Source organism: Lissotriton helveticus, chromosome 8, assembly GCF_964261635.1.
Source record: "Lissotriton helveticus chromosome 8, aLisHel1.1, whole genome shotgun sequence".
NCBI lineage: Eukaryota > Metazoa > Chordata > Amphibia > Caudata > Salamandridae > Lissotriton > Lissotriton helveticus.
The window spans coordinates 233,512,965-233,530,541 of NC_136069.1; the positions used below are offsets into that span (position 1 = coordinate 233,512,965).

General features: G+C 43.0%; 1 protein-coding gene across 1 annotated transcript in view; it reads right to left on the bottom strand.

The window, feature by feature from the left end:
* MAML2 (mastermind like transcriptional coactivator 2) overlaps nucleotides 1-17,577 on the bottom strand; it is a 530,183-nt gene that overhangs the window by 428,379 nt on the left and 84,227 nt on the right. The window lies entirely within an intron of this gene.

A 17,577-nucleotide genomic window follows, 5' to 3' on the forward strand; every position in this document is an offset into this window, starting at 1 on the left:
CATTCTATTCGATATATTAGTTATACAAAGTACACATTTTGATAGATAACACTGCCAAAGAAAACAGCTCCAGCAGCACTTAAATTTCAATAATATCTTTTCCTCTACATATTTAACAAGAAAATCGGGAATATCATAAATAAGGTAGAGGGAGTAATGAGAGAAGACTAAGCTACTTTAGATTTGTATCTAAAATATAGGCTACCTACTTTACCATTTGTGTTGTACATTACAATTTGTAAACAGTATTGTTTCTATTTCTATAGCACTCACGTTTTCTCAGATCCAATGTTTCCTTTTGCTGCAAGTGCATGAACAAATGGCAAAGGTCAAAGTAAGTGGGAACTAACAGGAACTACGTTCTGCTATATTCTCAGTTAAAGTTTTACAGATGGTATTACAATTATGTTCAGGGCTTCTAGTTTCTTTTTAGCAGTTAAAACAGGGCAGCAATATTTTCTATTTCACTTGATTCCCTCTCTCTTTCTGAAATGTTTTACTTGCTTCCTCCCCATCAGCTAGGGAGGTATCTAAACAGAAATCAGATTGTACAAAACAGAGCAAATGAAAAATGAACCGAACAGTCCAGAAGGGCCCATTCACTGGCCTCTCTGTATTGTGATCAAACCCACTCGTTTACCGCCTGCCCCGTTAATTCTAAAACCCCAAGTCACACTTGGTTCACTTCCTGCATCGCCCGTTTACGGACAGTCTCCTCCCCACAATGCCACATTTCCAATACATTTTTGTTGCACTTCATTCAGACTTTGAGAAAAGAGCAATTTCTGTATTTCCAAAAACAAACACTGCACTGACTCTTGCCGTGCATATGAACTCTGACTTTAAAAATCTTGTTTTGTAAACTTAATTTTACAACAAGTTAGTCTAAGGAGACTTCGAGCTTACTATGAGTATTATACTGAAAATTCAGATATCACTTCCTGCCCCTTCCTGATTAACTAGACAAGGTTTGCACAACTTCTGGTGAATTACGATACAGGAAATACCATTTGTGATGCTTTTCTTTTTTTAATCACATCGCGTGTGAATGATGGCTCGCAACAAATTCCCAACACTTTAAAGAACTGCAGCTAATTCTAAAACCTGACATACGTGTAAGCACTAGAAAGTGGCGTGATGAGACCCAATTAACATGCAAGCAATGTAACACATTGAAACAAATATAAATGTCCAGAAAAACATATCTTTAAGATAACATATTTTAACCTGTCCATTTATTGACATGCCACAAGATGTATATCCGTCAAATTGCTAAATTATGTTCTCAATATTGAGTAAAGAAGAAACACTGTGGGATGGAAATGTCATGCTGTAATGTTATCACTACAAGTCTCGATATCAATACAAATAAAAAAAAAAATAGATATTGTTGGAAAACACAAATTTTGGAACACCCGTAGAAGATGGTGGCAAGCACTTACCTTTTAGTCAGGAGCGGTCCGTGCAGGTAAGAGCAGTGGGGAGCTGGACGGGGTGGGGGAGCCAATGAGGGAAAATGTAATTAAAAAAAGAAAACATATTTACTTGTGCTAATTTTCTCTCATCATCGTCTGTCGCCCCCCCATCCCCCACACACCACACCACTGCCTCACTGCTCTTACCTGCAGGGCCGCTCCTGTTTTTGGTGAACTGTATCTGTATGGGGAAAAGTTTAAAATAAAGGCGACTCTAACATGCTGTTGTAAAAGTGACCCTCTCTGTAGGGTCACCCCATACGTTTTGCCTTCCTCCTCCTTCTCTGGGCACTTTACCCCTGCTGACCAGTGGTAAGGTGCATGTGCTTTCTCCTCTAAACATGGTATAATTTGTTTACACCTATTTGACAAATGTGATTTGCTGGTGAGTCCCTAGTAAAGTGGTATACCATATACCCTGTAAATTAAATGTTATTAGTGGGCATGCAGCACTGATTGTGCCACCCACAGTAATAGCTTTTCAAACCTGTCTCAGGCCTGCCACTGCGGGGCATGTGCGTGCAGCTTACTGCCACTTCGATTTGGCAGTTAAAACTACTTGCCAACCTTGAATCTCCACCTCTATTACACATACATCACCCCTAAGGTAGGCTGTAGGTAGTCCAGAGGGCAGGGTGCTTTGTAAAGGAAACATAGGACATGCACTGGTATGTTTTGCTTGTCCTGGTAGCAACAAACAGACTATTTTGTTTTTCACTACTGTGAGGCCTACTCCTCCCATAGGTGAGCATTGGGAATTCCTTAATACACTTTAGAGCTGTAATTCCTGATAAGAGAAGAGTAGCTTTCTCATGTTTCATATGTTTGGAATGGTAATGACAAATCCTCCTTACTGGTGAAGTTGCATTTAACATAACTATTTTAGAAATGTCACTTTTAGAAAGCGGACATTTCTCTGCGCTTATAACTATGCTTGGCAGCCTGTCTCCAACACACGTCTGGGTTGGGTGACAGCTACATGTTGTGCATTCTCTCTAGACAGCCACAAACACAGGAAGGTGAGTCTCATCTGCATTCTTAGCACTCATCTGCATTTATCTTCATCCTGAGGAATGGGAGGGGCTGAAACTTACATATCAATAGGTAGTGTCCTGTCCACACACAAAGCACTGATTTACCCCCCACAGATAGCCTAGCAGATAGGACTGGGTTGAAAGGGATCCTTGTGCAATTCAGAAAGCTGCTTTGAAGACAACCTCCCATCAAAGGCACTTTTGGGTATAAGTAGTGAGACTCTGACCCTATCAAAATAGACACTTCTGGATCTTGAACTGAACCTCTGTCAGAACGACTACTGTGCTGCTTAAAGGACTCAACCTGACTGACTGCTTTTCTGGAACCACTACTTTTCTGCTTGATGCCCTGCTGCCTGCTGCTCCCTGAACCATGTTGAAGGAGAGCTGGACTGTTCCTTTCCTCTAAGTGATCTCCAAGGTCTTGCAGGCTTGCCTCCTGTTTTCTGACTTCTCAGGGACACAAAACACTTCCTGTAATTCTACTGGTGCTGCTTGACCCTGCTGGACTCTACTGTCTGTGATTCCTACCCTTGCCTGAGGTGCGCTCTCCACGTTCTGGGCCTCAGAAGTGGTTTCTGCAGCTGTTCTTCTAAAAAATCGATGTATCGTCACCACTGCACCTATTGGAACTAATGCAGTGCCCCTCAACGCCAACGCAGTGGTGATTTGGAGGTAGCCCTGCACGGCTCAACGATGACACATGACCTGAATGCAAGTTTAACGATGACATAGCACTGATCTGAGGTCCTGACCGCAAGGCTTGACTTTGACGCATCGACCCAACTGCGAGGTCCGCCGATGACGGAGCGCCGATCCGAGGTCCTGTCCACGAGGCTTGACTACGACACATCAAATCAGCTTGAGTGAATTGGGATTGACGCATTTCATTACTTGCAACCAGGAAAGGTACTTTGTTCACACGAGCCTGTGTGGTTCCTGTAGCCGGCCTGCACTTCCACGAGATCGGCCCAAACTTTCACTGTGCCCCAGTTCAGCATGACCTAAAACAACCTATTTGGCACTACTTGCTTCTATTCCTTTAAAATTCAGTATCTCAACTCCTATACATTTGATTTTGGTCGTTTTGGTCTTGTTTTGTTTATAATATAATAATCTATATTTTCTAAACATGTGTGGAGTCTTTTTTTGGTGTATTCATTGTGTTTCTGTGTGTGTGTGTGTGTTGCACACATACTTTACACATTGTCTTTTTAGTTTAGCCTGACCTCTCTGTGCCAGGCTACCAGAGGGTGAGCACAGGTAAAGTTATAGGGCCTGATTACGATTGCGGTTTTCCCGCATCCTCCGGGCCGGCGGAAGCCACCGCTGGCCCGGAGGATGCGGGAAAACCGCTGCGGACTGAAAAAGACCCCCCGCCAGATTAGGATGGCTGGGGGATCATTTTTCAGTCCGCAGCTTTTCCGCCGCGGACGCCTTCCGTCCGCGGCGGAAAAGCTTCAACATGGCTGGCGGTGTCTATCAGACACCGCCAGCCATATTAGGATTTCTGCAGAAAGATGCCTTTACACGGCGGCATTTCCGCCGTGTAAAGGCATACGGATTTGTGTTTGGGGGCCCGTTGCGGGCCCCCAGGGGTGAAGGGGGGTTGGGGGTGCACATGGGGGGTACCTATGGCACCCCCCTGCATTTGCCTGCACAAAGCGGCAGGCACCGCGAGGTGCCTGCCGCTTTGTGCAGGCAAATGCACAACATACATTTTTATCATTGCAGCGGGTGCTGCTTCAAGCAGCACCCGCCGCAATGATAAAGATACAGGATGTGACCGCCAGGGTGGCGGTCACATCCTAATTAGCACGGAGGGACCGCCGCTGCCCCTGCGGACGGCCCCTCCTCCTCTATGGTGGCGGACGGACTCAGGTCCGTCCGCCATCATAATCGGCCTCTAAAAGTGTGTAACTTACCCTGGTTGGAGTAGTGGTTCCTGCCTGGTCTGGCTGCATACCTCAGCCAACCAGGAATCTCATTTCTAACACATGCCTTATCGGCTAAAGGTCTATAAGCCACACATAGATGCCATTTATCGCACACCCTGCTCATACGTATGACATGCATGTCGTTTGGAATGAGGGACAAATTGCAAATGAACTGCTCCTCCAATATTTGCCCAAGACTAAGGCATAAATTGCACTGATGGTACTTTATCCCATTACTTTATCTTCACCGTACCAGTATCCATCTCACCTTCTCAGAGGTGTACAATGAAGGCCTCACTATTTGCCCATTCAAATACTGATCTCTTACTGACACTGCAGTAAGTGTTGCGTTCTCAAAACTACTGCCAAACCACAAGCATAACAGTTCTGCTTGAATATCTAATATAGTGGAATTAATAATATATAATCCTTTATGAGACATTGTTACACTTCAATTTAAAACCATTGCCGCCATGCTGACAAGGTCTGGTGTTGTTTTATTATACATGCAGCATTCCTTATGAAACAGCCAGCATTTTCCCATTAAAATAATTATAAAACTGCCCCATTGCAAAAATGTGATTCCTGAAAAAAGCTGGAACTGTCCCACTGAAATATAGTAGTCCTGCCATGAATTGCACAGTCTGCCCTATTAAAAGCATAGGGGATGTGCTGAAAAGTGCCCTTACAACCACACTTAAAATACAACAACTCTGCTAAGAAGCACCTACAATATCTAAATTAAAACATGACAACCTTGCTAGGATTTGCAACTAGTGCGCCATAAAGCCTCTTGCAGTAGCAGTGCCAAAGCTGCTGGGTTTGTCCGATTCAAAGTATGGCAGACCTGTTGGGGTGAACACAGAGACTGTGCCCGATTTAAGGTAGAGCAGCAATGCTGAGAAGTCATGCCTCCGCCCTATTCAAAGTATTCACAGTATGGCAGCCTTCCTGAATAGGATGATAACAGACTTTTTAGAAGTATATAAGCTCTTTTAAGATGAGGCGGTACCTTTGTGTACCTCCTGCGAGTGTCAGTATACCTGCTTAGGTGGGTGACACTCTAGAGTAGCATTAGCCTTCTGTTGAGTGCTATACCTTTTATTAAAGGCACTCACTAATTTCATAGGCATCAAGAGTATTGCCCATCTCAGAGGGGTTATAAAGCTATTAGACCAGTCCACCCATTAAGGCTATGGGAGAGGTGTGGCGCAGCAGCCAGGGCGACTGACTCCGGAGTGCGGGGTCCTTGGTTTGATACCCGGTACTGGTGGCAGCTCAGCATCATGTGATTGGGCAATAGCTCATTAAATCACCCCAACGGCCCCCAGTGCCTTGAAACCCTTGATGGGGGGTTATTTTTGCGCTTCACAAATACAAATTATTATTATTATAGTTATTAAGGCTAGGATGTTGTCAAACGAGGCGCAACAACACAACAACCATCGCCTTCAATCAAGATCCCAGAATTCAATGTTCTAATATCTATTATTAGCTTTTACATCCTATACAGCAATTAGGGCCTGATTTAGAGTTTGGAGGACAGAATGTTCCATTACAGACCTAGGCGAGGTTCTCTAAGCTGTATTACATGCATATTTAAGCCTATGGCACCTGTAATACAGCGAAGTAGTTATTTGCCATGCTTGTGACGGAGTATTCTGTCTGCCAAATTCTAAATAAGGCCTAGGTTTGTTGTCAAGAGTCTCTGTGCTATTCATCCAGAACATGGGTGACATGGAGTATTCTGGCTACCAGTAAAGGCATAGCTAGTAGGGGTGTGGGTACTACATCGCAGGCAAACTGTTGAAAATCCTATAGGTATTCTTTTTTAGACTGCGGCCATGATTCTCGGAGCAACACATTTCGCAGATAAATGTCAATGGTCTTTGTGCAATAAAATATAGACTCTACTGTGAAATACTATTGCTGCAAAGGTTACCTGTATTGTGTTGTGTTGCATTGTGAATTGGTACTAGGGCTCTCATTGCTGGACATTAAACAAATTGCAGGCAGGGGATGGAACTGCATAAATTAACCACTCTCAGTGATCACTCCTCTGTACAATTCCTGACACTGTTCTCTGCACCAGAATAAACAAAGTGCTGCCAAAGTACTCTGTCCTACAACTGCTGCCAATGTTTTCTAGGCTGTGTAATTGCCTCCAAGGCTGTGTTTGCCATTCTTCTGCTGCCAAGGCTGTCTTACTTTTACAAGTACACCGAAGTTCATTGTACTCCACAGTAGATACATTGCTTGCCCGTTTTTCCGCTCTATGCAGAAATGATATTGTCGACAATGTTCTCTATCACTCGAGGACACATTGCATTGCTGCCAAGGTTCTGTGTTATAGATCTGCTATATTCACTTGTAACCAAGACGAGATGCGCTATACTGTCATTTTAGCACACCAAGGTCTAAAGTGCTGCACATTAACATCACTACACCCTCTGCTAAACAATTAATGCATTGCTGTCAAGGTTTCCAGTTTATGAATTTTTCCCTGTGTTAAGAGCAATATTTACAGGAGCTACGGTTGTCCTTGCTACGAGATTACAGAAGTATGCGTAAAAGGTTCCAAAAGCTGTCCATGACAGCTAGCCAGTGGACTGTGGCAGTAATGCTGTATCATGTGGTTTCAGAGAGGGCATGGTGCCCACTTAAGCTTCATGTGGCAGAAGAAAAGCCACATCCAACAGGTCTGGCAGATGTTGGATCCTAATGTGTTTGTGGAATGTTGGGATGAGTTTCCAAAGGGATGTTACTTAGAATGGAGTGAACCATTGGGCATTGGTGAGTAGCGATCGTGGTGGCTTCTTCTCTCGTCCTGTTGTCTACAGATACAAAAGAATAAATTCCTATATATCTGTAAACAGCAGGGCGGGAGAAGAAGCAGATAATCCTATCTCTGGTGGCCGTGTACACTTAACAGTTCAAAGACGTGGTGGGGTAAGGAGTCTCGAATGGTCGGCAGATAGCAAATGCATCATTGCAACTTGACAAGTGCCCCTAGCTCCAGCACATGATAGGCAAAGCTTTCTTTCTATCCAAGATCACAGTCAGAACCCATTACCAACCCTACCAGTTGCCCCAAAACTACCTGGCAAGGAGCTCGACATGAGCAGACGCACTGCCAGACACACCACTGTCAGTGTTGGTAACACCCATCCTGCGTTATCCAATATAGTGGCAATAAGATATAATATGATATAATATTATGATATCATCTTTTTATTATCAGCTGTGCAAAAAAAGCCTTTCTAATAACAAATGGCCTAGTCTCTCTGTTCTCACATGCATCCAAGCATGGCGTCTTTGTAATATCAATTGCTTCCTGGAGCACAACATTTGCTTGAGCTGCGAAGTCCCTCAAACAAATATACTAGGAAGCAAGAACTAGAATATGTCAGTTCTCTTTGTTTATCACACGGTACAATGGTTGCATGAGACACTACTGTTGACCCTTCTCAAGCCGGTGGATTTGCAGAGGTGAAAGAGATAATGCAAGCTACTGTCAGCACAACAATGAACTAGCAACTGGGCTGCAAACAAAAACAAACCTTCCAACCTGCAAACCTTTCCAAACAGAATAAAACAAAAAAAACACTTCGCACAGCAAGGTTAAGGTCTAAAACATGAAAGTAAGCTAGCAGTATGACTCATATTCTCCTGGAAATGAAAAAGGAACTGTAATGCAATCATCTTTCTACTGAAAATAAACTAGCTTCATCTCAGTCGGTGATACATTGACATAAACAGGGCAGGAAGTCAGGAAACACAAACAAATGAACTGGAGGAACAAACATGAGGTGACAAACACACCAAACTATTGGCTTACCATCAAACACAGTTTAGATGACAATAAAGATAACCCTGAAAACAGAGCAAGAAGCAATAACCTGCCCATAATATAAGTTCCAGAGCTAAAGAAAGGAATATCTAAAGAGACAGTTGCAAAGTAAGCTATGTTAAGGACTTGTTACTGTATCCACATCACAGATCTGATTTGAAAGCTGAACTGAACCAGCTCACATTAGCCCTGTGCATGTTGTGAAATGGATATACTCTAATAATGATGACAACTATATCATAAGCCTTTGTAATCAACTGCCAAATATAATATTCAGCACAAATATGATCCATAGTCATATCTGTCAAGAGATATTTACTAGGTTGGTGGGGATTTGGGTTGAGGGGGTCATGGAAGGTATTAGAGCTGAAAGATAAGAAGCAGACTTTGAAAAGATGGTAGCTGTGGACCTCTTAAACTTGAATAAGTTATTAAATGACTATGACTCTCATTACAGAAAACATCGAATCCATCGAAGTGTAATTCTATCAGTCAGGTGACAATACGTAGATTAAGAATGATCAAAGACAGTAATCCTTCTCCACACGAGTTGCAAGAAAATGTGGCAATAAGCCAGTTTTATTACTAACCTGGCCTTGTCTCCTCAGAACACCCTATGAGCACAAAGCTGATATATCTGCAATGTAAGAGGTGGGCCGCTTGGTTTCTCTCCCAGAAAAAGGACCTATGTCACCTTTCTTGGAGGATATGTGGTGCCCCAGGATACCATCACATACAGGTGGGAGAGGGCATTATTCTCCATACATCATGCTTTTTCAGGGCTCCATACATGTGTTTCTAAGTGTATTTATAGATTGTGAGAAAAACCTGCTCTGTTTAATAATGATGTGGCAAATAGATAAAGCTAACACAGCTATACCATTGATGGTCAATATGCTGAAGGTGCCATAGCTTCTATTTCTCTTGTGGATATTTTTAACTTAACAACAGGTGAGCATGTTATGTGGGGCCAACATTAAATGTTTGTCCCTGGCCCCTCAAAATACTATGACAGGCCTGGGTCTCAAGGAGCGGTACAAAAGGGGGTGGTGATGGACGGAGCATCTGAATCAATCAAACACTCACACCCAGTCAAAAGATCTGGGTTTAATCCATCACCGTTCTTTAGCCCACTCTGCCACCCCAGTTCAGACATGGCTATATGCAAATCAGTCTGACCCTGTGCCTCATGGAAACAGTCCAGCCCGAACTGCCAAGCCATGTCTTCCCTGGACCGGAAACAAGCTTCCGAGGACCGGTTTCTGGCATTCCAGCCGTCTTCAGCCCGGCTTGTTTGAATCCAGTGGCAAAGTGAGCAAGGGACTCATGTCTGAGCATACCCTGCCACACTTAAGGCGGCCAAAAGCGGTACAAAAGGGGGTGGTGATGGACGGAGCATCTGAATCAATCAAACACTCACACCCAGTCAAAAGATCTGGGTTTAATCCATCACCGTTCTTTAGCCCACTCTGCCACCCCAGTTTAGACATGGCTATATGCAAATCAGTCTGACCCTGTGCCTCATGGGTCACCAGTAACATAATGCTGAGTTGTGCAGTCTTCATTATTTTCCTGCATTGGTGGTAGTGAAACCTAATTCTTCAGTGGGATTCATCAAGGAAAGGTAGACCTTCCCCCATGTGCCTTTGGCTACAGGTGAAGGGCCCCTTGATCCAGAAAGGGCTTGGGACAACACGATAGACCTCTGCATAACGGAACAGTAGTCTCTCCCTGTCCGTAGCCCTAACTATATCCAGATAAGACACACCTCCTATTGTATAACGAGGACCCACATAATTTTAGCAAAGAAGAATATGATCCTATCCCTTCAAAATGTTGGTCTACAATCAATCATATGCTCATCCCCAGCAGGACTAAGATTATTATTATTATAATTTTTTTATAAATCTTTTTATTGTTTAAAAACAAGAAAAAACCAACAGCAGGTACCTTAGCTCATGGAATAAACAGCAAGAATATATACATATATGGCAAATGAAACGGAAATCCCCCAGGGCAGAGGTAGGATCAGGAGAAATTACTGGCGCGCGGCCATATGAAATATAACATTTATAGGTCCAATCCAAGCAGCACCGTTCACAAGCCCGCCACCCAGAAAAACAGGATTATATAAGTGGGGCAATTTCGAGTGACAGGAGAGTGTAATATAGTGAATCAGTGGACAAAGCTATGACCGGAACCTGCACGCAGCAATTAAGGCTAAATATTATTGAGGTCTGTACAAATAATACCACCCCTAGGACCCGTCCACCCACCAAGTGAGTCACCCAATAGGAAGGCACCCAATAGCAGGATGTAAACAGGATATTAAACATAAAAACGAAAACAAAAACAATACAATAACAAAACTGCTCCCCCCACCCTGCACCCCTGCATATGGTTTCCGCCTTACCCCAACTAGCAGTGTGCCTGTCGCCCCATCTAACTAATTCTAAACGTAGAAAATGGAGAAGGGCATTTCCATATGGGCTCCCGGTCCCCCCTCCTCCGCGGCAGAGACAAACAACCCCTGCGATAGAAACAAAATATTGTAAAATAACTCAATGCAGATCAGGGGAAGTTATATAGCACCACCCGACCATCCGTAAACACAGCGAATGCAAATCCCTCATCAGGTATGGTCACGATAACAAGTCAAAACACTCAGACTCAGCCTTGGCCCTTCCGATCTAACAAGCGAACCCCTCCTGGTCGAAACACCGCATACACAGGAGAGTCAATGTTCGAAGAGAGTTCAGATAACGTAAGTCCGAAATGGAGCAAATATGTTGAGTCTTTGAGAACACCTTCCAAACAGAAAATCTCCTTCACCGCCGTAAAGTTCCAGTATTGTTTCACCCAGGCCCACAATGCAGCCGCCAGGGAGGGGAAAGATGTTGTCTCGATCTGTAAACAGTTATCAACAGGAGTCTCCGGGAGGGGAACGCCGATAAATTCACCCATAGTCAGTGGCGATGTTAGGTTAAGCGTTCCATTCGAAGCTCCAGGCTCGCAATTATCCAACACGCCGACTGAGGGTTTCAAAACCAGTTGCTGCATGGGGTCCCTGTTAGCCGATAATATAACCATCATGGGAATCACAGTCAGTGGAAGCTCTTGCAATGGAGCAGGGTCCGGTCCCACACGCCCCATCTCGGTCGCGACTGCAATCATTTTGCGTACAAGGACATCTACCTGTGAATGTAGCGCCCCAATGGCTGCCAATACAGTCTTCAGCGATGGTTCATTCTCCGTCCAGCTCATCTCTCTTTGCTCAGTATCAACCATGATCCCTTCCCCAAGAGAGCCCGGTCTCTCCGGGGAAACAGACAAGAGCGGAACGGATGGCAGCGGAGGGCGACTTATCATTAATCACGGCAGCTCTCTGCACACCTCTACCGCGAGCGAAGACCCCGACCCACCGGACGCCAGCGGGGGGTAGACCGAGTCCTCGGGACAGGGACCTCTGCCCCCAGCCACACGGTCTCAAGTCGCCACTCCTTCGATGTTAACCAACCAGAATGACCGTCATCAAATCGGCCAAAGACAACCTCCACAGCGGTGGACCGGACCCTGGCTGACTCCCACGGCCGATGTTGTTCAACTGGAACCCGGCTGGGCCAGTACTCGAGGCCCCGGCTTTCCGGCTGGGCTAGGCCACAAACTGAAACTCGACATTGCTCCGTCTACCAAGCCGGTAAAATTCTCGGGATTGCGTCTTTGGAATGTACACCGGTTCATCTACACGGTGGTCGGGTGTAGAGACAGGATGGATGACAGGATCATCTGGCAGGAGACGGAGGTCGGCGGAGCCGGGAGCCTAAGCGGCCATCTTTGTTGCTAGCGTAGCTCCTCCAGGGCTAAAATTATTAATGATTCACTTGCCCAAAGTTCCCTACCAGACTGCCTAAAAACCAGCCAGGTCATCCCTTTCTTAAAAAAAAACTTCGGACCAAAATAACATTCGACCGGTTTCAAACATTCCCATGCTAGCCAAAGTTCAGGAAAAATGTGCACAACAACAACTGAGCCAACACATTGGCGAATTCAAGCTACTCGACGACCGCCAATCTGGGTTCAGACCAGATCATAGTATGGTAATCCTACACATAGTGGATGACGATCTACTCGCTCTAGACCTAAACTTGTCATCCAGTTCTTCTCGACCTACCTTCCGCGTTCAACACTGTAAACCATGTTAAATTACTAGACCGTCTTGAGAAAAGGATGGGTTTAACAGGAACAGTTCTAAATTGGTTTAAATCCTTCCTATAGAACAGATCGCAAAGATTCCTGGTGAACTAAAAACTGTCTCTAACATCCCGATTCGAATTGGAGTACCACAAGGCTCAACCCTTTTGCCATCTCTATTCAATCTATATGTCGAACCCAAATTATTACAGCAGGCAAACATCTCTTACCACATGTATGTAGATGACACACAGCTGTATATGAAGATTACATTGTTGGAAGAGATCAACATGATGAATCAGGCATTAAAGATGACAGTTCAATGGTCATCTAGCAATCATTTCAAGCTTAACTTGCAGAAAACTGATTTTCTTCTGATTTCCCCCCTAAAAGCTCCACTGTGATAAAGGAATGGACTAAGATGATCACTGTGCTAAACTGTACTCCGATCCTAGTGGGCTCTACCAAATTCCTAAGAATCATACTGGACAAGACTCTAAACATGCATTCAGACATCAACACAATGGAAAAAAATGCCCGCTTCCATCTGAGCTATCTTAGAAAACTGAAATCGCTCATCGATACAGCTGACCTCAAAACGGCAGTCCAGGCTTTGATCATCTGGAGGGCTGAGTACAAATGCACAACTCTTTCAGATCTTCCCAAGTTTTCAACAGCTCCCCTAAAAGCCTGCCTTAACACACGCAGCTAGACTCATAACAGGGTCTAAGAAATGTGACCATATTACTCCACATTTGAAAGTGATCAATTGGCTTCCATACAAAGCTAGAATCCACCTAAAGATGGCATGTATCACTCACGAAGCACTACACTACAAAACACTGCTTTGCCTGGCCCAGAAAATTACGTTATCTGGAGACAGCAGAGTCTCTCGGATCACTGGAGATCTTTTACTGAAACCTGCATTCTTCTGTAAGAAGAGAACATATGATAAAGCTTTCTCTGGAGCTGCTCCAAGAATCTGGAATTTGCTTCCACCGTACATTAGAAAAATCACGCCCTCCATTCTATTAAACAAGCATTGGCATTGCCAATAGGCCTCGCATTTGAGAACTTCAACAGAAATACTTCATCTGCAGTCCAGGACACCTGTATTTTTACTGCGTGTAGGGAAATTAAATGCTTTGTCCAAAATCACACCCTATTGAGCAACATTTGAGAATGGAACCTGGTTTCCGAGCTCGTACAGTTAGAAGTTTTGTCCTTGAAAGCACATTCACTTCCCATTAACACAAGTTGTGCGCTGCCTGTTAGGCAGGCTAAAAAAAGAAGTATGTTGTCTGAAGCTGCTGCCTAATAAAAGCCTCTACAGTTGTAAGGTTACAAATTAATCATTGAGAGGGCCACTGGAGCCAGAAGTTTTGTCCTTTAAAGCACATCCCCTTAATATTTACACGGGTTGTGCACCGTGTTACAATAGTGAAACCAATATTGAATGTAGGTTACCATGCTTTATATTATGTAATGATCTTTTGAACATAGGGAAAGTGCAGTGCTAAATATGAGCATGTGGTTTCTGGTGCTCAACAAGCAGCACCTAATAATCAACAGAAATGCTTTATCTGCAGTCCAGGACACCTGTATTTTTACTGTGTGTATGGAAATTAAATGCTTTGCCCGAAATCACACCCTATTGAGCGGCATTTCAGAATGGAACCTGGTTTCCGAGCTCGTACAGTTAGACGTTTGTCCTTGAAAGCACATTCACTTCCCATTAAAAACAAGTTGTGTGCTGCCTGTTAGGCAGGGTAAAAAAAGAAGTATGTTGTCTGAAGCTGCTGCCTAGTAAAAGCCCCAGCAGTTGTAAGGTTACAAATTAAGCACTGGGAGTGCGACTGGAACCAGAAGTTTTGTCCTTCAAAGCACATTCCCTTCATATTTACACAAGTTGTGCGCTGCCTGTTAGGCAGGCTAAACAAGCGCGGTCGCGAAAGAGAACGCGACCGTGCTGGGTTAATGAGTAACATGAACCAGGAATGCAGCTGGCACCCGGCACGCTGCCACTCGCTCCCGAGACCCAAAGGCCATGGGAGTGAATGTTTAGAGAAAAGGCAGGACATGCACCCGCCTTTGGCCATTTGCGTGCTTTCATTTTTGAAAGCCACACGCAAAGGCCAATAGAATGTAACAACCACACGCACGTGCTTTAAGAAAGTCTGGAGTGTTTCCAAGAGGACCTCTCCTAGAGCAGCGCATGCGTGCTGCGCTAGGCTTGACCTGAAAAGGAAGCTAAGTCCTTCCTAATGAGCAAATTCCTCCCATAACCTTTGGCGGTCTCTGCTATGGGTTTAACTGAAACCCAACAATCAATCGCTCGTTCTTCGTCTATCGGCTGATCCTGTAGGAGACATGGTACAGGATAATAGTCCCGCCATTCTTTTACATTGGAATTTCAGGGAATTTTACTCCAGCTTGAAAATCATTGATTCACTAGTTCGGCCAAACAGCCTCAAGAAGTATTTGTTTATTCATATAATATTGTCTCAAGAACTGTTGCCATGCAATAATCAATATATGTATTAATCTTGTTAAAGCAAATTGAGGGCTACTTTTAGAATGATCATTTATATGTGGCAGCCCACTTAAGCCATGTATTACTACGAAAATTAAATGCTTTTGTACTATGAAGCACTCTGACATCCACTTGTGGATCATGTTCGCGCTATAGAAAACAAGCAATAGTTAAATAAATAAGTAAATAACCCCATGCAGAGTACTAAAAATGTGAGTTGGTCCTGTTGGCTTTTTTTTTATCAACTATGACACCATTAGTAAGTAGCATATTCATATCAATAGATGGGATTAGCAGGTTTGTAGCCAATGTGAAGAGAGTGGTGACCTAATAAAATGTATCATATCTTTGTAACAAGAATAGAAACATATGATAGTACATCTTTTTTTGTCTAATTAGAAAGATAGGAAAAATATATATTTATTACAAATGGGTTGTTTAAACAACCACATACATGTCCCACAAGAATCCTTGACACAAGTAAACCATAAATGAATTATTTTCTGAAGATATGTCATAAGTAGAAGATAATACAGCCACAATTATACCAGCTTATTTGAGCCGCAATACTAATTTCAAAGCATTGAATAGCTATGTGCGGCAGGAAATTGTAGCATTAATTTAGACAATTTATACTTCCAATCCTGGATTCAGGGGCACTGGTTTAAAGCTTAATGTTTTTATCCTACAGCACCTTTCAAGGTCTATAGTTTCTAGACACAGTTTGAGAAAGGTTAGTATAAAGACCCAGATTGAAATATTCGCTGGAGCGTTTTCCAGGCTATAACTTTAATTAACGAACACGGAAAGGTAAGAGGAAAACCAACCTCTCTTCTGACACACCTCATAAATGTACTAATTTATCTAATATTTATTCTTAATCGAATCAAAGCCTACTGTGTGTAATTGTGCACATCTTGTCACAGAAGAGCATCCCTATTGTTTCTCAGCAATAAGATAGTGAAACAAAGGTAATCTTGACCTTTCACCAACTTACTCTTTGATATCCATTTGGTGTCCATACTTTAAGCAAACTGGTTTATCTGCCAGAGACGCTTACCACTCAAAGATAGCCTTCATAGATTCACATAAACTCTGTTTTTTATTTTTTATTTATTTTTTCCACAGTAACTCATGAACAAATACATGAAGTAAAAAAAAAAAAAATTCAGATAGACATACAATCAGAAAATGACCCCCAAATTCCTAAACCATTCTTTTGTTTCTTCGCCCATTTAACAGAATACAAACTAAATTCAAGATGAAATAAATTATACATCTTTGTCCTCCATCGTTCAAAGGAGGGGGTTCAACCTGTAACCAATCCGATGCAATACAAAGCCGGGCAGCAGTCATTGCTATGAAAATAAAATATCTATGTTTATATAAGGGGTACCCTTCCCCAATTCCGGTCCAATACCCAAAAGCATAATTATTGGTGTTATGATAACCTGAGCCACAATGATTCTAGACAGAAATCGCTCAATACCATTAATATAATTTGTCAAACGACCACACGTGAAAAAAATATGCAACATATCCGCATTGTCTCCCCCACACCGAAAGCATTTCCCATCTTGACCAGTCCCCATTTTCGCATGCGTGCCGGCGTAAAATTTAAATTAAAAAAAGTTTTGAAACATTGTGTCTTCAAGCTGGCGGACAACAAGGCCTCACTTGATCTAATTATAGCATCCTTTAAACATACATTATCAATTCCTAGAGCCAAAGCCCATTTAGCATTATGTCTGTCCAAATCATCGTTTCTAAATGACAACAGTAATTGGTACATCTCACCAATTTTAATATAGCGTTGAACAGCCATAACTACTGTGTTAGAATCGGATCTGATTTTTTTCTGAAAAATAAAATCTCTAATCTGAAGAAACTTAAAAAATTGATTTTTAGACAGGCTATGCTGTCGAGACAACTCTTCATAAGACATCAGGGAGCCATCATTATCAAAAAAATACCCAAGTTGAACGATGCCATTTGCCCTCCAGCCCAAAGCCACAGTGTCCCAGAAAATAGGAGGAAGAAGCTTTACGGCGTTGTTGGGGTATACCGGGACAATTTACCAACTAAACAAAGATTCCGTATTCTTTTCCAAACATTAAAGGCTGATATCAACATCTTAAACCTTGTTCGCTTGTAATAACTGCCATCAATTTGTTTAAAAAAACACTGACATGCTTCTGAACCCAACACAATCTGAAAAATGGAGGGGGTCTCTGCAATATTACCAATATTTTCCCCTGTTAATAGAATCCGCATTTTTAGTAAGAAACAGGCAAAGAAATACAAAGCAAAATCTGGAATAGCAAGCCCCCCGTTCGATTGGTAGAGTCAGAAATCTCATAGCTCGTCTAGGTTTACCCGGAGACCAAAGAAACTTAGAACAGCTGGACTGTAAATGTTGCAGTTGGGCCACAGAGATTTCCAGCGGTACAGCTCTAAACACATAGAGAACTTTGGGTAAGACATTCATCTTAATGATATTGGTTCTGCCAATCACCGTAAGATGCAATCTAGACCACTTATCCAATGTTTCCTGAAT